The sequence below is a fragment of the Hemicordylus capensis genome, chromosome 1 (assembly GCF_027244095.1).
Source record: "Hemicordylus capensis ecotype Gifberg chromosome 1, rHemCap1.1.pri, whole genome shotgun sequence".
Taxonomy (NCBI): Eukaryota; Metazoa; Chordata; class Lepidosauria; order Squamata; family Cordylidae; genus Hemicordylus; species Hemicordylus capensis.
This window is the reverse complement of record NC_069657.1, coordinates 400,378,865-400,400,865: the sequence shown is the minus strand read 5'-3', so window position 1 is coordinate 400,400,865 and position 22,001 is coordinate 400,378,865. Positions and strand designations below refer to the sequence as shown.

The 22,001-nt window shown below is 43.5% G+C and overlaps 1 protein-coding gene across 6 annotated transcripts in view; it reads right to left on the bottom strand.

Moving 5' to 3' along the window:
• DAAM2 (dishevelled associated activator of morphogenesis 2) overlaps positions 1-22,001 on the bottom strand; it is a 325,498-nt gene that overhangs the window by 211,562 nt on the left and 91,935 nt on the right. The window contains exon 1 of one of the 6 annotated variants that reach the window (XM_053305382.1): positions 11,337-11,352. The exons of the other annotated variants lie outside the window; for them this stretch is intronic. The gene's annotated coding sequence lies outside the window, so the exon portion shown is untranslated. Of the gene's footprint in view, positions 1-11,336; positions 11,353-22,001 lie in introns of those variants that run through there. 6 annotated transcript variants of the gene reach the window in all.

Genomic DNA, 22,001 nt, shown 5'->3' with positions numbered 1-22,001 from the left:
CTGACTCCACATAAAGCACCTTCCTATGTTTATGTGACTTTGCTGCAACTATAAAGGCAAAGTGTGCCATCAAGTTGATGTTGACTCCTGGCAACCACAGAGCCCTGTGGTTTTCTTTGGTAGAATACAGGAGGGGTTTACCATTGCCATCTCCCATGCAGTATGAGATGATGCCTTTCAGCATCTTCCTAGATCACTGCTGCCCAATATAAGTGTTTCCCATAGTCTGGGAAATACCCGCGTGGATTTGAACCAGCAACCTCTGGCTTGCTAATCAAGTCATTTCCCCGCTGCACCAATGCTGAAGCTATAGTGAGGGTTTAATCTAATATAGGAGTCTTCAACCTTGCATCCCAAGATGCTATGGAAATACAACTCCCATCATACCCTTCAGCCATTGTGGCTGAAAGTGATTGGAGTTGTAGTCCAACAATGTCTGAGGTTGGGAACCCCTGAGCTATAATGGTTACCCAGTCTGAAGGTTTCTGGATATGATAAGCTACTAACAGAATAAATATAATAAATGAAAATTATATGCTTTGTCTGATCAGGGAAAACTCAAGAGATGAATAGTCTCCTAGCCACAACTATTAATAGCACAAGAGTCCTCCATATTTCATAACTTGGTATAGTTCCTGCATGCAGCCGACTATCTGAACAGTCCCAGTTTCCGTTCACAAAAGTCACCAGCAATATTGTTGGGAACGCCACCACTCTGCCACGTTCTGACATTGGAGAAATGGCATTTGCCTCCATCAGATATACAAGTGATCATGTAAAATTAGATGCAATGTTTATTCTCATCCAAGTCTTTCCACTAAATGGCATCAGAGGAATCTCTGGCATGTTGCCTATAGGCTGGGCTTTCTCCACCCCTCCCTCCCTCTCTGTCATTTAATGTTAGCACGTGCTGAGCTGGGAGTAAAAAAAGACATGGCAACATAAATGCTCTCTATCTATGGGAAAAATATCACTTACACTTGACCTAAACCATGTGTAACACTTCAGTATCTAGAAGGATGCTTCATAAGTGCCTGCTGTCATGCCACAGATGTTTATTATCAATGCAAAGCACGTATGTTGCATTTCAGGTCCCATAATCCCTACAGTGATTCCCTCCACAGCTGGCAATAATCAGCATCTGTCAGATGTTTTAAACAGAATGGTCTTGAAAAGAATGGACATGGAGACTGGAGGTGTATCTGCTCTACTAGGCTTAAAATTCAGGCCTCCCCCTCACACAAAGAATGCAGGGAAATGTAGTTTGAGTATAGGTGGACTTAGAATTCTGTTGGAAATTCCTGGCCATCTGAAAAATCGACCAGAGTTCCTAAGAGGAAACTATTACCATTACATCAGTACAGAATGTGACTAATTCATATTATTAAAGTAAGGTATTGTGAAAGAAGCTTGCCTGTCATCTCCAAACAGACTCTGTTCAATCTCCCACTGCCCTAATGTATGATGCTTTTCACATATACTAAATTGTTTCTAATAATAACTATACCAAATGGGCCAAGTTAACAAGAATGAAGAAGAGCTGTTATTTGAGAAAACACCAAAGCAGACATCATTTATAGTAATTTACGCCATTAGAGAGCATCATTTTTATAAATACACCGAAAACCGGACATGGAATAACTGGTTAACAGCTCCCTAATCGCAAGGGTTTCCTCTGCTACACATTTTTCCTATTTACCCAACAGCTTCTGTTTTTCATCTAGCTTGCCTAATGGAAAGGAGGGAGACTGAACTGGCCTAAACTGATCCAGCAGATGCACAGCATTGAGGCCTCAAACACACAAGCTTCCTTTCTGGAGCTACTGAACAAAATGCATTTCAGCAGATTTGCCCCCACCCCAAGCCCACTGGAGAAACAACTGCAGAAAACACATTTAAGTGGCCTCATCATCTAGAGCCATTTATAATAACAGCAACAAGATGCCAAAGGAAGATTTTTGTACTGCTGTGCTTTAAAGAGTAAAAGACAAGAGAGAGCTTCCCAGAAAGGCAACGTAAAAAACAAAACGAAGGACCAAAGTTAAGAGATTTTCTGTAACATTGTTATGAGGAAGACATGATAAAAACAAGTGTTAAGATTTTTGATCAGAAAGTATTTCATATACAGATTCAAAGGTAACATATATCCAAGAACTATGGCCCAGATTATTGCCAAAAAAAAAAAAAAAAAGCCCAGTAAGTAAGGCAGAATGCCAGATATGAAGATGGAAGAATTAATACCCTCCTGTCCCAACATAGGGTCATGATGAGCAGACAGCATGTGTCAATACTTTTATTTTTTATTTTATTTCTCATATTTATAAATCTCTAGGTGGTACACAGTCCACAATACAATATAAAATAAAATGTTTAACATATTTACAGAATACATGCATCAATGTGCTGCTTCTTTACAACAACAAAAAACAGCCATGAGGAAATATGTGGAAAGGTTAACCCTCTTCTCCATCACTGCAATTCCAATTAAAATTGCCTGCAAGCTCCTGTTTGCCCCATGAAGGAAGCACCAAGGGCTCAGACTATATGGCATTAGGCAATGAACAGCATCTCCTTTGGCCATATGTATTTATTAATCCTATTTTATACCACCTGATATGTAAATCTATGTCATGTACAAAGTTTAAAGCACAATATAAAATTAGTCTGATACAAACAAATTAGCTAAAATCAATTTTGTTAAAAGCCTGAGAAAACAGGTGCATCTTGAGGGTCTTCCTAAAGGCATTATTTCAGCAGGGAACTTATTTCAGCAGGGAACTTGTTCCAAAGGCCTGCAGCAGCCACAGAGAAGGCCCGGGTCGCCACCAAACAAGCTGGCGGCAACCATAACTGGAATTCTGCAGGAGATCGTAATAGGTGGCAGGGTTCATGATGAAGAAGATGATCTCTTAAGTACCCTGGACCAAGCTGTTAAGGGTATTATAGGTAATAACCAGCACTTTGTATTTTGCCTGGAAACACATCGGCAGGCAGTGTCATTTTTAAAAAATCGGTATTATATGGTCATCCCTTCGGGAAGTCTCAGAAACCATTCTGGCTGCCACATTCTGTACCAACTGTAGTTTCCAGACAATGTACAAAGGCAGCCCCACATAGAGTGCATTACAGTAGTCAAGCCTGGAGGCTACCAGTATATGCTGTTTTAAGGTCATTTGCCTACAGCAATGGACATAGCAGACATATCAGCCGAAGCTGATAAACAGCATTCTTGGCCACATGACATGGCACTCGCCGTCCAAAAACCCTGGAAACTGAATTTCTGAGTGAGGAACATTTTTCAGCAACAGAACACTCTCAGTCAGCCAGAGAAACAGAATGTGGAAGTGACCATGGCTTCTTTCCTTAATAGAAGAACTGCAGCTAATTTGTAGGCAGTGACTATTCCTTGATCCTGGGGGTTTAGTTACTATGGTCCCCGTTTTGTATTCTCATCAGTCAGCTAAGGCAGTGTGTTCTGTGCAGGGGTACTCTTGGACACAGCAGCTGGGAAGTGGCCCAAAGTGTTGTGGCCCATGGAGGACAAAAGAAAATGGGACACATTTGTCCTAATCTCCAGCATCTGTTGGCTTTCAGGCACATTTCAAGATGCTACTGCTTAACTCTAGAGCCCAAAGCAAACCAGGGAGGCTACAATCATTCCCTTTCCAAAAGCTCCACTCTGCTTCCTAGCTGTAGTATCTATTAGCAAAGAATCTGAAGGAGAAGCTCTCAGGGAAACTCAGGGCTCCCAACACCATATTTCCATTGTAATGTTGACCTAGGGCACAGGCTCCAATATCAGAAGTTAACCTTGTTAAGAGGGAGGAGAAACTACTCTGTGTGGGTGAGCATTGCAAGTGAGCATTAGCAGTGCAGGAGGGGTGCTTCTGTTCCAGGCCTCCCTTAAGTGACCCCTTCCTCTGCATTATCCCCCTTATCTTGGCAAACGTGGGGCTGATATCAAGTGTTTGCAAAGATAACATCTGGGTCTCAGAAATCAAGGATCAAGAAGTGGGGGTGGGAAGAGAATGAATGATAGTTTCTAAAAGCAAGGCACCCCTCAGAAATCAGTCCATTCAGCAAGTGGTATTCTGAATGGACGAAACAGTGCCACAGCAAATGAAGCAGGCATCAACCTCAAACTTGCTCTTTCAAAACCACTACCTCCTAAGACATCTGAAACAGCAGGAACTCTGGGGGATGAGATGTATGTGTGCTTTACCTCCAGTGCCATCCATGTCCTGGTCTATCAGCAAGCCAGAAGGATTAAACCCTCAAGGATTAAAGGCACCCTCTGGGGTATAATCCAGGGCTGAGCACAGAGGTCAGTTTCTAGGCCCGCCTGGCAGTCTGAGCAACTCACCAGAGTAGCAGTATCGACCAACCTCACCTCAGTGTGACCAGTTCCCTTGATCTCAACCCAACCTAACTCACGCTTTCTGCCTCTGGCCCTCTACTTGACTGCAGCCTGACATTTGTCATCAATTGCTGCTCCTGCCTTTGGATCTCCACCTGGCCCGCCCACACCTGAATTGGCCCTCCCTACCATGGTTGGTCTTGGCCTTTCTCTTGTGGGTAGTCGCCAGTGTGACATGTGCATTGAGATGCCAACTGGACCAGCTATTGGTGGCCCTAAGAACATCCAGTTGCTAGGCTTGGCACTAAAATTTCAAAGAAGAGAAATCCGAAGCAAAACTCTGGGTTCCTCTCAAGGACAAACATCTGAGAGTGTTCAAAGGAAGCCAAATGAGTAAGTGGAAACTTCTCAGGGAGTTTCTGCACATCCCCTACCTCACAGGTGCCCTGTTAGTTAAAGGATCCCTCAAATTCAAGCCTTGGTTCTGAGAAAGGAGATGAAAATATGGGTAAGCTTCTGTGTGGGTTATGCTTTCATGTTTGTTTAATCCTGGCAGAGGCCAGGGGGCTTGGAACTAGTAACCCCAAAGCTGCTCATGTCCAGGAGATGTTATAAGAACGGAAAGCAATCTGTGTCTAAATTCGGCTTGCTGCATTTATTTGGTCATTTAATTCAGGGCTGAAATAGAATTTAGGATGGAACATTCTTTCTTGGGGCAGAAACAGAGCCCAGCTCTTGCAACTGGCTAGTAAATGATAATATAACCATTAGCTTTGTTTATGCCACTCTAAAGAAAGAGAAGAGAAAAAGGTCATCATGATGCAAGAGCTCCAGGGATGGGTGGGGTGGCAGGCTCATTTGGAGAAAATGTACAGGCAATTTCAGTGCAAGCAAGCCCTGTGAACACCCCCCTCCCTTATGAGAGCACAACTGAGCAATTCTACCTCAGAAATGTCACAGCTTTAAAACAAGGCTTTGCTCTCATATCCACAAAATACTGTTTCAAGAAGGGCTGGATAAATGTGCCAATACACATCCTCCCACCCATCACTTCAACAAATCCAGATGGCCACCTTACTTGACCACAAGCAAGCAGCGGCATTCAAGACCTCATGGCTACGAGCCAAACTAGGCATTACACAGAGTTCCTGACACTTTTCTCTGCAGTTTTTTTCCTGCAACAAAAGCAGCCTCAGCAGGCTGCTGGTATGATCAAAGGAAACATGGGTGGGAAGCAGCTGTTTACCATAGGCTCCAACTGTCCATATTTAACCAGGAAGTTTTCTGGAAACCTGTCCCTGGTAAATCACTATCCCTATCTTTGCCTCTTGGGGTTGCCTTCATTTTTATCACTGCATGACCTGCTAGAGTTTTATTTTATTGATTTTTACATTTATATCCTGCCCTTCCTCCAAGGAGCAGGGCATGTTTGTCCTCACAACAGTCCTGTGATGGCCCAGAGTCACCCAATGAACTCCAGGGCTGAGCTGGAATTTGAACCCGGGACTCCCCAATCCCCAACTGGTTAGAGTCCAACATTCTAACCACTACACTATACTGGCTCTCAGGAGTTGTCACTCTGCACTCCTTACCTAGAATCTCTACAAACTAAATCTCTAAGTGGATGGGTGGATGCATTGCATCTCTGGTGCACCTGCCTCTAAATCAGTGCTCAACAATAAGGTATGCAATCCACAGCATATAAGAAATAGAACCCCATCTTCAACACTGTGTCACAGGGGTTGGGGGGTTGGGGCAGTAAACTGTAGTAGGAGGTTACAAGTGTAATCTTGTAATCTATTTTCTAAAAATAGATTAATTGATTTTCATCTGCAAATTAATGGAGAGCCATCTTGGCTCACCTGCTTTGGCACTCGAATAATATGCTCTCCATGCACTTTATTAACTGCTTTCCATTTGCGGCATATTTGTGGTCAGCAGTAGGGATGTGCCTGAACCATGGTTCAAGCACTTTTAGGGAAACATGCAGATGCCATGTGAATGCTGGGGCTACACGGGGGGTTATTGGGACGCACACCGCTCCAGCAGGAAGCGGCATGGGGTGGCAGACAGCAGACATGCTCTCCTTTTTCTTAAAGTTGCCAGTAGAATTTCCCTAAAAGTGCTCCAACCATATCCCTAGTGTACACCATGCCTTCCAGGATGTTTGGCCACACCTCCTATACATTCACAAACATGTCTCCAGTGAGACATCAGTGAAATGCTGGAGGATACGGCTTACCTGTTCACTTCCTGTCATCTGCTACCTCCTCTGGAGCAGGTGTAGAGAGGCCATTCACATGAACAGGCCCTGACATGATAAAAACGGACATGTTGGGAGAGTATCAGAACATCCACAGAGGACATCACATCAGGCACACTCTTCATAACCACATGGATGGTGTCATCCTTATGGACCCTGAAAGAGCTACTGATGGGGGTAGGTTTACAACATCATCAGTTGCGGCTTCATGTGATCTTGTCCCTGAGCACTCTCATTTATTTAATGGAAACTGAGTGTGTTTGATTTTAAAAAAATAATGGGGGAAATAAATAAAAAAGATCTTCACTTCAATGCAATAAACTCCATGTCATGAGACTTCCATTATTTTATATAGTTATTTAATTAAATGTTATGTTCATGCAGCAAGACATTTCTGTTTGGCAGGCATGTCTCTTCTCTGAGCCCAGGTCCTCAAGGACCATTTATCTACCCCATGTATATGCATGTGATTACAAAGAGGCAAACAGTATTTGGCTGACTTACCATCCTAAATTATTGTGCAGGGAGAGGTTCACTGACACCTCTATACACACCAGACCTTCCGGAATCAAAAGAGTAAATGCTGGAAGAGCTCTGAAATATCACATCAGCACAAAAAACTTCAGGGCTGAGTGCAGAAACAAAAAGAAAGAAAAAAAGGGGCTGAGTGCTGAAAAGGGACATAAGAGGTAGGGATCATTCTGATGACCACTCAGTGGGAACCTTAGGAGAACAATCAAAGCACACCTTCCACACTATTATGAAGGACAGATGGATTCTAATGGCTCTCTGGAGTTCCATTCCCAAGAGACCCTCCAAACTCCCAAGCAGGGGTGCAGCTATGTAATTTTGGACCCTGGACTGAATGGACTTAGCCCCTCTTCCGAACAAGATAACCATCCTTCCTCTCCCTATATCTATCCATCTTTCCATCATAGGGCTGTTCAACTTTGACCCCTCACCTTTTCTTTTCTTTTTTAACTACAACTCACATAATCCTCAGCCACCACGGCCAATAGCCAGGGATTATGGGAGCTGTAGGCCAAAATCTGCAGGAGGGCCTTGATCCTGGCACCCTCCCAGGTAGCCTGGGTTTTTAACCTGATGGTTTACTTAGGTAGAAGGGTGTGAGTGTGCAGCCTGAATTGGGTTCCTGGAGTTGGGTTCCTGGAGTGCCCGACTCACAGGTGATTACCCCAGTGCACTGTGCTCATCGCATGGTGCATTGTGGGATATGCAGAGGCCGAGGCACATTGTCCCAGCCTCTAGAGATCTGCACTGCTTGGAGCAGCATAGATCACATGGCCGCCAACAACCAAATGGACAAGAATCGTCTTCTGGTGGGGGGGCGGTAGGTTGGTCCCTGCCTTCTTCCCCACCACCACCCTCCATGCCCCAGATGCAGTTATGTGAATAGCCTTTTTGTCCGGCTGGTGAACCAAGCCTACATTTCTTGGTGTGTGTTCAAACACACACTCACTCACTCACTCACATGCTCATGGAAAGGTTGAAATGTTTTATAAAAGAAGGAATTCTGAACAACATACTTCCCACTGACTTGCAGATATCAGATTTTGCATGGACAATCCTGCCACTAGATAAATGCACTACCTTTTACTCCCAAATATGCTCAGGGAAAGGTCGATTTATTTATTATTATTAGTTATTATTTTTTAGAAGAAGAAAAAGAAACCCTGAACATACCTGCAGGTACCAAATTGTATACAAACAATCCTGCCACCCCTCTTCCTCTCTCCCTGCTCAGCAAAGAGGCGCCTTTTTAAAGTGGTGATGCTTTTTAATGAGCAGGGGGGGAGCAACTGGCCATATCCATCCCCAGCACTGCATCCCTCCAGTGGCTGCTGCTGGTGTCTATCTTATGTTTCTCTTTTTAGATCGTGAGCACTTTGGGGACAGGGAGCCATTTTATTTATTTATTTCTGTGTAAACTACTTTGGGAACTTTGGCTGGCAAGCTATATATAAATATTCATCATCATCACTGTCTCTCCCTTTCCTTCCAATCATTGAGTGGGAGGAAGAAAGCAGCCCCAGTAAGTGGGAGGGAGAAGAAACGTAGTGGAATGGAAACAGTTCCAGCAGGTGGGGAGGAATGCCTCCGCTTTGGTGGGCAGTGCAACAGCAGGTGGTGAGAGAAATGTGACAGCAACCAGCCCCAGCAAATGGGTCGAGGAAAAGAAATTTGATCGTATAAGAAATGTTTTTCTACTGTTGTCCTGTCTTAATGGGAACCAGCCCCTGATGAAGCCTACGGCAAAACAGCTCCTTATCCCGAGGTGGCTGTCCGTGATTTTTCCCTGGTGTGCCCTGTCTTTCATCGTGATTTTTCCCTGGTGTGCCCTGTCTCTCATTGCCAGTCATCATCTGTCATTACAGAGCAGGTTGCTTGCTTGCTTCATATGCAGGATTCAAGATTTGAACGACATGTATTTACAACATCCTACTGAATACATTGTCTCCTCCAATTGGATTTGAGGACTCATTACCTGTACTGTATGCACTCTTCTATTTCTCTTTTTGAAGACATCTCGAACTGTGTTTGGACACCTGGATATACTGGTTTCTCATTCTTTCGTTGCATTTTGTAATTACATGCTATATAGATGTGTTTGAGAGCTGGTTATTTTCATTTTCATTTTGTGTTTTTGTTCACGGGTCTTTCATTTCCCCCCTCCTCCATTTTGGAGGGTGGCTGCACTGCTCCCGCAGTGTGAGAGGAAGAAACACAGTGGCAGGAACCATCTCCCCATCCCCAGCTGCCCAGTTGGGATTCGGGGTCAGGAGAACCTGGGACTTTTGGCATGCTAAGCAGATGCTCTACCACTGAGCTATGGTCTCATCCCCAAAAGGTGGCATACATGGGTATCCCATCCAAAGACCAACCACACCAACACATGCTTAACTTATTTATTTAGTTAGTTCATTTATATACTACCCTATACAAAAAAGGTCCCGGGGCAGTTCACAATTCACCTTCACTTCAGCAAGGTGACTATATTGTGTGCCCCGTGACCACTCTCTGGGACCCAGGAATGCCAGAAATATAGATAAGTGGACAGGAGCCCAGAAAAACATCAAAGGTAAAGAACTATGCAGGAGGAGCAAGCTTTCTCCTTGAGAATGGAATTTCATCTTTCCCTGTTAGCTTAACAAGCTGTGCTAACCACAGAAGAAAACTATCATCCCTATTCACTGTTAAAATAGTGACAGCTCTCTAGGCTAAAGATGTCCACCAGTGACAGTGGCAGAAATCAAAATCTTTCAAAATCTCTATTGTACTATGCTTGGGAGTCTATCTGGATGAAAGCCACTAGGACTGAAATACAGCATTTGAGTCAAAACAACATGAATTTGAGACATGAAACCTGCCCTTAGATTCCCCTTTGGTCAGGAAGACACACGTTAAAACATAATTTGTCACTGCCCTTGCAGAACACATGGATTTTGTCTCAGCAAGTTCTGGAAGAGTCCTAGTTTATCCTCATGTACAAGACAGGAGCATCTCTCACAGCTGTCTAACAGACAGCTGTTAGTATCGTTCTTTACCTTCTTTTACGGCTGGAAAAATAGCAGAGGAAAATCACTAGCACAATCCGAAGCAAAACAATAATGTTAACATAGCACTCAAAACAACAGAGAGAATTACAGAATGCTTTCTTCATTCTGGAATCACCCCAGCAAAAAGTCACATTCTGGTGGAACTGCCACTGTTACATGTGTGGAAGAATCTAATATTTTATTACTCAAAATCCCCTCAATCTAGTAAATGCCAAGAAGTTAACTATCTATTAATGGGCCAATTTGCTAATCTATATTGAAAATCAAAGAGCCTACATACAACTTCCCAAAACCCAGAATTGCATTATTAATGGTCTGCAGACCTTATTGGCAGCCTGTGTGTGTAAGTACATCTTACACACAAATGTAATGTAATGAAATGTTACATGCAATGAAATCCCAATGACTGTTTTTAAACAACTACCAATATGCTCAACCCTTTTCCTTGCCAGCTTTTTGTCTGCTCCAAACCCTTCCTCCTGCAATATAATAATAATAACAACAACAACAACTTTGGGTAGCTCCCGACACAGTATTAAAACATGAAATAAAAACATGTAACACAATCAATCAAAACAGAACAAAAGGGGGGAAAATAAAATGCAAAGCAATTTAAAAACACGTTGAAAATCAGTTAAAAATCAAAATTTAAAAGGCCTGAGTGAACAAAGAGGTGTTTACCTGGCATCTAAAAGACATCTATTTTTCTTTAGGTGGGTTTCCAAACATGGGCCTGAAACCTCTCAAGTGGAAAAGCAGCTGGGAGATTTTGATGGGAAATGGCTGCTATTTGTGGTGTGAAAGGGGACTGCTGTCATCTTGTTAGTCTTTGATTATTTAAAAGCATGTCCGACAAGAAAAAAGGATGCTTCACTTTTCAGTGTTGGGTGTTCTAGCCAACACTGAAAGATTAAGCATCATTTTTTCTCCACAGTCCCTCTGCTCAAAACCACACCCTCCCAAAGCTGTTTTTGCATTAATCAGCAAAACACAGCTGTTGGGTCTTTCTTGTACACATTAGCATGTAATATATAGTTACACCATAAGCTCACTCGCTAACTGCAAACATCATAATTTCACATTCGTGAACATGCCAAAGGATTCTTGACGTTGTACAAAGATAAGAGAACACACATACCTGCTTACAAGCAAACATCTGCTCAGATTCATTGCTGGCAGTCCTGTCCTGTCTTTTCTTGAAAACCTCCAAGGAAGGAGATTCCAGAATCTCTCCAAGCAGGAGCTTCCTTCTGTTGCTTATAGTTTGAGCAATACTTTCTAAATTTAATCAAAATCTGCTTCCCCTTAATTTAAGCCCACTGTTTCTCCCATCCTTAACAGATACAAAACATTGTTGTTCTTTCTCGACATCCTTTTAAATAATCAAAAACTGACAAGATGTCAACAGCCCCCTGCCACACTACAAATATTCTTGTCTCTAAGCTAAACATATCCAGTTCCTTCCATCTTTCTTCCTAGGACTTCTTATTTATTTATTCAAACTTATACCCCAGTCTTCCTCCAGAGTTCAGAACAGCTGATGTATAGTTCCCAAGCAGTCTCCCATCCAATCAATGTACAGAGCCAGCCCTACAGAGCTTCAGCAGAAAAATCTAGGCCTCCGAGATCCTCACCTGCAACTTGCCTTCTAGATCTTCATTACCTCAATAGTACTCCTCAGACCTGTCATAAACCTGTCATCAAGAAAAAAACAAATACTCTAACATGAGGCAATGCAACAGCTATGTTATACTGGCCCATAGCAGGTGTGGCAGAATAGCTACCAGCATCCATCCTATCCCTACCAGAGGAGACAGAGTCATTGACTTCTTATCCTTGCTAAAAATACCCAGTCTCAAAGGAATTACTTTCAGAGCCAATTTCCACATTATGTGTTGGAGGCTCAAGGCTACCTGGTCTTGGCATGTGAATACCTCATGTTTATTTATTTGTTACTAACTCGCTTGGTAGAGGAACATGAGCATTAAGCCTTGCTGCTTAGTGCTCAGGATGTGCATGAGGTATTTCGGTGCCTCTAATTTGAGGCGCCAAAATGCTTTAAGCCCTCCAGCAGAATCATTTTGGTGGGCGGCAAGCAGGGGAAGGAAGGAAGGTCTTAAAACGGAGGAAGGAAGGTCTTACCTGCCCCTCCATCACTCCTCCACTGTGGTGCTGTCAGGATTAAATACCACACCACGCGGCTGCAGTGCTACTCCCAGCTGCCCACGGGCAGAGTCAGCACGAAAAGGGTGTCTGTGCATGCTGACCACTCAACACCATGCTGACCACTCAAGATGATTTCCATGCATTTGCAGAGACCATTTATGTGATGGCAATGCCCACAGACTGCTGGGAGCAGCACTGCAGCCATGTGGCACAGCAATTTATCCCAACAGCACAGTGGTGAGGCAGGGTGGAGGCGCAACAGAGGGGGGCAGGTAAGACCCACCTTCCTCTATTTAAGGCGCCCACTCGTCGTCGCCCCACTTGATGTGCACAAAATGCTTCATCTCCCCTTTTAGCACCGGGAAAGGCTTATTGGTAACAGTCCTGAGAAACACAGAAATGTATAGATCTGGCCCAATTCATGCCACAGAAGGTTGCAGTAGTCTTCACTGAGTCTGCAAATCTGGGATCAAGTCCACTTGCTGGTGCAATGGCACCAACTAAGAAGTTGTGCTGACAGAAAAGGCTTCACATCTGATATATATATATATATATAATATTTGTGACAACATCATAGGTTACATAGGAAACTGCCATACAAAGTGAGACTAGCTCAGTATTGTCTATGCTGATTCGCAGCAGTCCTCCAGAGTTTCAGACGGATATTTCCCAGCCCTACATGGAGATGCCAGGGACTGAACCTGGGACCTCAGATGCTCTTCCACTGAGCTACGGTCCTTCCCCTGCATCATACGCAATGTTTCTATTCATATAACTTGTCGATTGCACTCACCTTTCATACTAGAGCATCCAATGAACTCATGTCAATTTCCTACTGCCCAGACATTCAAGCTTGTTTGTTATGTGTGTTTGACCTTGTATGGAAAACTCCCTAATGTGTTATCATTGGTTTAAAGGAAGTGTGAATTATCTTCACAGCTGAATGGATGTAACAAAAATACTGTGTTTCTCACTGCTCTGCTGGGAGATATACATAGCAGCAGAAGGTTGCTCTAAATTATGTGCCAGGCAATATAGACCTTGTGAACAACCTTTACTTCCTCCCCATGGATATCTTCATTCAAACTGACACAGGATTTCCTAGCTTTGACTGCAAGGTCTTCAGTACTGTGAAAGTAAAAAGTTTAGACCCTGTGGCTAAATCCTGATTACCAGGAGACTTTACAGACAGGTCTTCTATCCCGAATCTCCTTCGGGAGAAAGTGTGTGCGTTCACACAAGAGCCAGACTTACCCAGAAGTCCTTTCAAGATCTTTGGACCCACAAGTAGGGCTTTGTCTTGCGAATTCTAGCTTATGTTGAGGTATTTGAGGGGTTTTTTAAATGCTGGTTTTAAGCTACTTTTTCTCAAAACGCAAGCGCAAATAGGGAGAGGCACTGACATAGAATCATTAGCATCATAAGAGAGATACTGTCTTTGAAATGCAGATGTAGCTCTTCAGTAATCTCTCTCCCCACCCTCCCCATTGGCTACAAGGAAAACACGGAAGCATGCCCTGTCAACTTGTAAAAACCAAACCCAAGAGCAGAGGGGAGGGGCTGCTTCCCTCAATGCCGCGAGTGTGATTTGATGTGGCTTTGCTCAACATTTACCCTGCAGCATGAAGCCATGTGCAAATAACTCCTAGGGAGGACATTTAGTCTTGTGATAAGAAGCATGAATTGCCCGCCCTGGTCATCATTTGAATGGAAGACTACATGTGAGCACTGCAAGGTATTCCCCTTAGGAGATGGGGCCACTCTGGGAAGAGCAAGAAGGTTCCAAATTCCCTCCTTGGCGTCTCCAAGACAAGGCTGAGAGAAACTTCTGCCTGCAACCTTGGAGAAGCTTCTGCCAGTCTTTGTGGACAATACGGAGCTAGAAGGATCAAGGGTCTGTAGGTGGCAGATTCCTCTGTGTGTGTGTGTATCCCTATTCACCCCCAGCACAGTACCTCCAGTGACTGTTGCTGGTGTCTATCTTATTTTTCTTTTAGATTGTGAGCCCTTTGGGGACAGGCAACCATCTTATTTATTTGTTATTTCTCTGTGTAAACTGCCCTGAGCCATTTTTGGAAGGGCGGTATAGAAATCGAATCAATAATAATAATAATAATAATAATAATATGTATATATGCATTCCGAAGGTCACATATAAAGAGGTTCTGCAGGGGTGTGCTGAGGCCGATACAACCTCCCACCAGCCTCCTGCATGCATACTGTGGCACCATAGGGATTGCTTCCAAGCGCTGCTTGCACTCCAGAAGCACTGTGGAAGATCAGAAACATGGGTTTCAAGTTCCCTCCCTGGTTTCTCCAAGATAGGGCTAAGAGAGATTCCTGCCTGCAACCTTGGAGAAGCTGCTGCCAGTCTGTGAAGACAATACTGAGCTAGATAGACCAATGGTCTGACTCCGTATATGGCAGCTTCCTATGTTCCTATGACCTTCAGCAATCTTGCAGAGTGCTTCCAGGGTGTGAGCAGTGCTTGGAAGTCTTCTCCTTCCAGCACAGCAATTGGCATGCAGTAGGGCTAGAGAAATGGCATGAAGGATCCCAGCAGAACCTTCTTGCTTGCACGCTTCAATAGTCAGGATGTCCACCTGGATATTTCACTCTAATCCAGGCTAAACTGTGGGTAGTTTACTCCAAGGGCTGCAGGGTCAGAGGGCAGGGCTAGCAGGGTCTTGCAAGGCAATCATGAATCAAGAGGCAAAAGAAAGGATGAGATTCAGAGTTGAAACCAGGGTCGGGAATCAGGTAGGCTGACCAGGATCATGCAGCAAGCTGTAGGTTGGCGCTGAGTCAAGAGTCAAAAGCTGGATGAAAGCCAGAGGACAAGCCAGGCATCAGGAACAGCGCCAAGGCTCAAAGACGCCAAGTAGTCAAGCCAGAACAATAGCTACAATAGACTAGGACCAAGGAGACACGGAGGAAAGGCTTGCTTCAGATAGGAAGCTACATGTACCCTTCTTGTTGCAACAGGAGCCAATAGTTAATCCTACAGGGCAGGGCTTGCCAGGGTCTAGAGCAGACCTGCTCTACTTTGGCTCTCCTGCAGAAGTTGGCCTACAATTCCCATAATCTCTGGTGATTGGCCACTGTGCCTGTGGATTATGGGAGTTGTTGTCAGAAAGCGGTGGGGGCTAACTTGAGCAGGCCTGGTCTAGAGGCTAAAAAGCCTGTTGCAATACTGGAGACTTCCACATGGGGCAGCAATAAGCAGAATCGTAACCAAGGTACAATGTGATACAAGGATTTTGCAATGGCCACTGAATATTAACTTTCTCCAGAGAGCAAAGAAGCAGACTTTCAAGCAGGCCCGTAGCAGGTGGCATAGTGTGTACCTGCCACACACAAAAATTACCTTCCCTCCCCAGCCTTGCTGACTGTTTTCACTGGACATTTTATAACTTGCCTACCCTGACTCCGGCAATCCCCACCACAAAAAAAATTGAGGCAGGCTACAGGCCTACTTTCAAGTAAAGGAACGCCAACATTAAGCTACAATTCTGTCACCAAGCACAGTTATTCACAACCATCGCAGAAAAGGTTACATAGGAACATAGGAAGTTGCCATATACTGAGTCAGACCATTGGTCTATCTGGCTCAGTATTGTCTCTCCGGAGAGGAGAGCTGGTCTTGTGGTAGCAAGCATGACTTGTCCCCATAGCTAAGGAGGGTCTGCCCTGGTTGCATTTGAAAGGGAGACTAGAAGTGTGAGCACTGTAAGATATTCCCCTCAGAGGATGAAGCCACTCTGGGAAGAGCAAAAGGTTCCAAGTTCCCTCCCTGGCAGCATCTCCAAGATAGGGCTGAGAGAGATTCCTGCCTGCAACCTTGGAGAAGCCGCTGCCAATCTGTGAAGACAATACTGAGCTAGACAGACCAATGGTCTGACTCAGTATATGGCAGTTACCTATGTTCCTATGTCTACACAGACTGGCAGCGGCTTCTCCAAGGTTGCAGGCAGAAATCTCTCTCAGCCCTATCTTGGAGAAGCCAGGGAGGGAACTTGGAACCTTCTGCTCTTCTCAGATTGTGATCCATCTCCCGAGGGGAATATCTTACAGTGTTTACACTTCTAGTCTCTCATGCATATGCAACCAGTGTGGACCCTGCTTAGCTAAGGGGCCAAGTCATGCTTGCTACTGCAAGACCAGCTCTCCTCTCATGTTTGCATGCCATTCCCCAGGTCGCTGCACATTCCAGGGTAATACTTTTTGTGCTTTGTGTAACTTTGGCTTCTGTAGATGCAGCAGTGCCTGTTTGCTGGGGCTAAAGCTGGTATTTGTCCACATGTGGAAGCCGCCTGCCTGTGGCTAACGAGTCATCAGTGAATAGGCGTATAAAATTTCTGCCTGTTTAGGGTGTAAACAACCCCTGGTAGCAGCAACTGTATCTGCCTATGTATCATAACCTTCACCCTACTATTCAGAGCCTGATCATCAACAATAAGAGTGACTGCATGATCACATTCTTCTATTGCTAAGGAACGAAGCACAGACAGCATATCAGATGAGCATTGACCCTAAATATATGCTCTCTCTATGGTGCTGAGTTACAACAGTTGCTGAGCTCTGAAGGATTAAATTTGCCTTTGAACCCAACCTCGCCCATTGTGATCTCAATCACCATAGCAACGCTCGCCTGTAACACCCCAAACATGAGCCACCCAAGGTGGTGCCATATTGAGTTTTCTGCATACACAGATAACCAAAAGGGCAAACAAATTCATGCTAGTTGTAGGCAGATGATTAAACAAGAGGACAGCTCAATCTCCAAGAGAGTATGTTGCATTATCTGCATTAAGAATATTACGTTTACAACTCCACATCAACGATATCCTCAGCTCCAGGAATCCAGCTATGGAACGCAAGTAGTGGAAGGCATCCAGCTTCAGAAAAATGTGCTAGATCTATCCACTGCTGGAAAGTGGTTCCTAAAGAGATAGGCTGTACTTTCCCCAGGCATTTACCCATCTGCCTGATTCTCAGGGGATGCCGGTTGAACAGCTTAGAAAAGACATTTTTATTTTTATGTGGCTTTTTATTTATTTAAATAAAAGAGCTTCCCACAAAGAAATTTTTAAAAGAGAACTTCTTTTAGAAAAACCCAGACAGTATGCAATCTTCATTTCTAAATGATCCCTGTACTTCAAATCAACCACTGTCAAAGACGGCCACTGAATGTCATGTAATCAAGAAAACGATCACTAAGGCAGGGCTGCACAACTTGATTTCACAATCAATTCATATTGCTCATGTTTTCCCTATTATTATTTAAAGCATTTATTTCTCTCTCTTTCCTTTCCTTTTTTTTTTAAAAAAAAGAAAAAAGGCAGAATATATATTCAAGGTGATATACAACGTCCTTTTTTTTTTAACACATCATAAATACCTAAAGTACTTATATTACTTTAATACCTACAGCAGTTTAAACTGGACCCAGAAACTGACAGGCCTGTTTCCCTCCAATCTGTACAAACATATATCTTTAATATTTAGATTTTCTCTCACCCTATTTGCTTCTTTGTAACAAAAGAACAAGCAGAACAACATTTTTCTGAACAGAACTCAAGTGTGCTGGGATCTTCAAACTAGAAAAAAGAACAACCAAAAGTGGATGTAAAAATGTCAGTATTTGAAGTGTTTGATTACACCACATTTTCACAAATGAATGAAGAATTTTGGGTAGGATCCTCCAACTAGCCAACCAGCACAAACCTTCCACACAAACAGGGCTCCTAGTGGCACTCTTAAAGATAACAAGGACATGATCTAAGAGCATCATTCATGAGTTATAAAAATTGAAACACCCCATCTTACCCAAAATCTTGTCTCTGGCCATGGCTATTACGACACATTATTCTTCCTTTGTTAGTGACTGGTCAATATACTCCTCATTGGAGTCGTATATGAACAGAACATGAGGCTGTTCTCATGATCAGTCAGGGGAGTAACTACAACAGGGCAAGGGGAGACAGTTGTCTGGGGGCCCACTGCCTTGGGGGCCCCCCAGAGGCAAGTCACATGATTGACTCCCCCAGCCACGCACCCGTCCGGGCTTCCTTCAGTTGTATTCATCCTCCGAAGTTGATGTGAGTGTGAAGACCTGGAGCTACCAGAACAGCATGTCTTCCTCTAGTACCATTACATGACTTGCATCATCCACAATTTACAAAACATTTTAAAAATAATTTAGGATGGTGTTCTATTGTGGCTCATAGGAGATATATGAAATAAATTTTACTATGCTTTTTGTTACCACTATTCAGCCTCATTTAAGATTTCTTTACTTCATGAGCTGAGCATCAGTGAGGAGGGGGCCCATTTTAAAATCTTGTCTCTGGGCCCAATCCAACCTTGCTATGCCCCTGTCAGTCTAACCCATCCTGAGGTGGTGCAGCCTGGGTTAGGCTGGTCGTGAGAAGGGGCGGGATCCTCGCGGATTCCTCCACTCCCTGCCCGCTAACACTCTAAACAAACCCAGCTGCTAGTTTATGTTAAGGGTGTGTTATGTTAAGGAGACAAATGCTACTCAGTAGTGGTAATGAGTAGCATTTGTCTCCTTGGGCTGAGTTCAACCCAACTCAGAGCACCCGTCTGACGGGGGAATCCCCCAATGCAACATGTGTGCCTCGCATTGCATTGTGGGATGCCTGTAGGCTGCAAACAACAATTTCCAACCCCGAATCCCTCTGCCCTGTTCCATGCTTCACAGAGCAAGGCTACCTATGTGTGTACTCCCACCACCTCCCCCTTGATGGTCTGTGAGGAAGGTAAGGTATACCCTGCTTTCCGCACCCCGGCCTGCCCACACACCCTAGTGATTGTGAGAATTGCCTCCATATATCCTCTTGAACTCTTAGGGAAACACTGAAACAAATTCCTTCAATGATACTTTTAGAAAGGGCTCACACACAATGTATTTGAACAATACAACTTTGGCAAGAAAAAGTTGTTATGTCAGAAATGCAATGCACATATTAACTCCAACTCTCAACAAAAAGACCTTTTATTGCACAAAAAAGATAAACTAAAAGCTGTTAAACATAAAAATAAGACGTTTCGGTGTAACACAGCATCCTCAGTTACTAAGGATGGTGTGTTACACCGAAACGTCTTATGTTTTTCTGTTTACTAGCTTTTAGTTTATCTTTTTTGTGCAATAACAGGTCTTTTTGTTGAGAGACAGCAAGAAAACAAATACTAGTTTATCCTTGACATTTTCCCACATCTTTCAAGGGAGTTTTACCTTCCCATTCATTTATCACTGTCAGGATACTGAGCTGCAGAGCTAATCAAATTCAACAATATGAGTCACTCCTCTTCCTCCACCATAGCTGTCTCTGAGAGCGCCCAACATTCATCCAGTGTAGTCACCATCGTTACTGGACAGGCACTGACAATTACTGTGACCACACTGAAGTCTCATGAGAAACCTACTTTCTTATGGCCGTGGGTTCATCTTTCCCAGGGTACAGCCGAAAAGAGCACTGGTCTTTTACACCACAGCAACATCACACGGGATAACCTGTGACTCGAAGCCACAAACAGTCATGCTACATCACTAAGCCACTACTGAGAAAGTCTGCTATATCTGAACTGTGGGAAATAGTTGTGGTTGACCTGCTTATTAGTTGGGGGTCTGCAAATCATCTGAACAAAAAAGCAGGAGGTGAAGTTCTCATTCATACATTATTTAGGCAGTGTGAGAGCCCTTGAAAAACTGGTGCTCTAATGCCCATTTGTTTCCACACTGTCTCAAGATAGTTTGCAAGTTGTGATCACATTCATCGTTACTTCATATGCTACCACCCCTAGCTGACTGAGGGTGGTAATGTCTGAGTGCTTCATCTTTTTTGGCATAGAAATTCTGACATTAGTAGGGCTTCTGTGTGATTGGATCTTCCACGTTACCAAGGCAACATGGAACCAAACCACAGAGATGTGGTTTTTCATGCTGCTTTGGTAATGGCATGAACTAGTCCTAAGGCTACAACATTAGCAAGCAAGCAGCAGAAGAGGGCCTTTGCAAGGAACTTTTGCAAAGGAAGAGGAGGAGGGAGGAGGAAGAAGAGGGCAGAGACCCCAGAACTTTCAATTTGGATTTAAATACATGCTAGATTATGGGTACTAAGAATTTCCTGAGCATACATTTCCAAATTTTAGCATTCAAAATAAAACATACAAGAACGTAATGATGATAATGTTGATGATAATATATTCATTTACCCTCACCCTAAATTATTGTACAGGTTTTCTCTCAAATCATACATCAAATTTATGCCCATATCCAATACACAAATAATTCCAATATCAATGCCCTCCAAAACAATAATAGAAAAAGAAAAAGGAAGAGTTAGATAAGAGCTCAAGTTGCAGTGCCAAAGCGTGCCAGTTTTGACATGAGACAATCATTACAATGCATATCACTAAGAAATGCTTCAAAATTTCCTGGAATACATCATTACTTCCTCTCTTAGAAATGCTGGTTTTTTGTTTGCTTTTTATTCTGGAGGATTGCATTACTCCATGTTGCATTACAGGAAGTCAGGTGATTGTCCTTAGCAAACAAGCCTTCTTTAATGACCGTCAGCCTCATCTTTGGGGGACTTTCCCTTACCCAGTGTTCTTATCATCAAGCCTTTCCCCTCATTTGCTGTGTACACCCTTTGCTTACCACATTCATCAGTCTGGAGGATCTATGATGTCATGGTTCGGCACTCAATACACTGGAATCCAAACTTCACCAATGCCCCTGAACGGAACAGTTGGGGGAACTCTCTTGCCACTCTGATTGTGAACATGAAAGAATGCTTAAAGAGTGTGTTAAGTTAGCAGAACACAGTTAATCTGTGTTGAGTGATGTCATCCCAGAGGGTTTATAATTTAAGCACTTCCTCAAAGATGTGTCACCCCTTTGTCCTGCACGATGCTTGCTGGTGCAAAACAAGCATTAAAACCCGTAAGAATTGTAACAGCTGCACTAGTGAGTGAAATGTCAGTATTATTGTGGCTAAAGCTCTGCTTTTCTTTGAAACATCTGGCATTGAGCTCTGTTAAGAGACAGGAGGGGCCACTGGTCCTTTTGTGGCTCTGGCGGCAATGCCTTACTATAGCTGTGCCTCTCTAGCTTGGCTCCTGTTTCTGGTGCTAGTTTTGCAAGGATCTCTGTTTAAATTGCCCCCAGACATTCAGCAATGCCAACTCCAACCACAGAAAGAAAGGAAGGAAAATACAAATGGAAAACAGAGAGGGGTTAAAGAAACCACAGGTAAGAACATTGTACTTGGCTGTACAAATAACAAGCGAATATGGCTTCTCAAGAAATGTTCCGGATTACCCAGAGTAATAAACCCTCCCAATGAGGAAAACAGGGCACTGCTAGAGAATGAGGAGCTTACAGTTCCTGCTTTATTATTAACTCAGTGCAAATGTTGGGAAGACTCTGTTCTTTGTAACCATATAAAGTCAAACTGAATTGCTCATCTAAACAGGAATTTAAATAAATGGAATTGCCTGACTTCACTTTGGAAAACGGATTTTCAAAAAATGAAGAAGAAAGCAAAGCAAAGAGCTAATAAGGTAACACATACACCCAAACAAACTTTTTTTACAATTGAGTTTTATG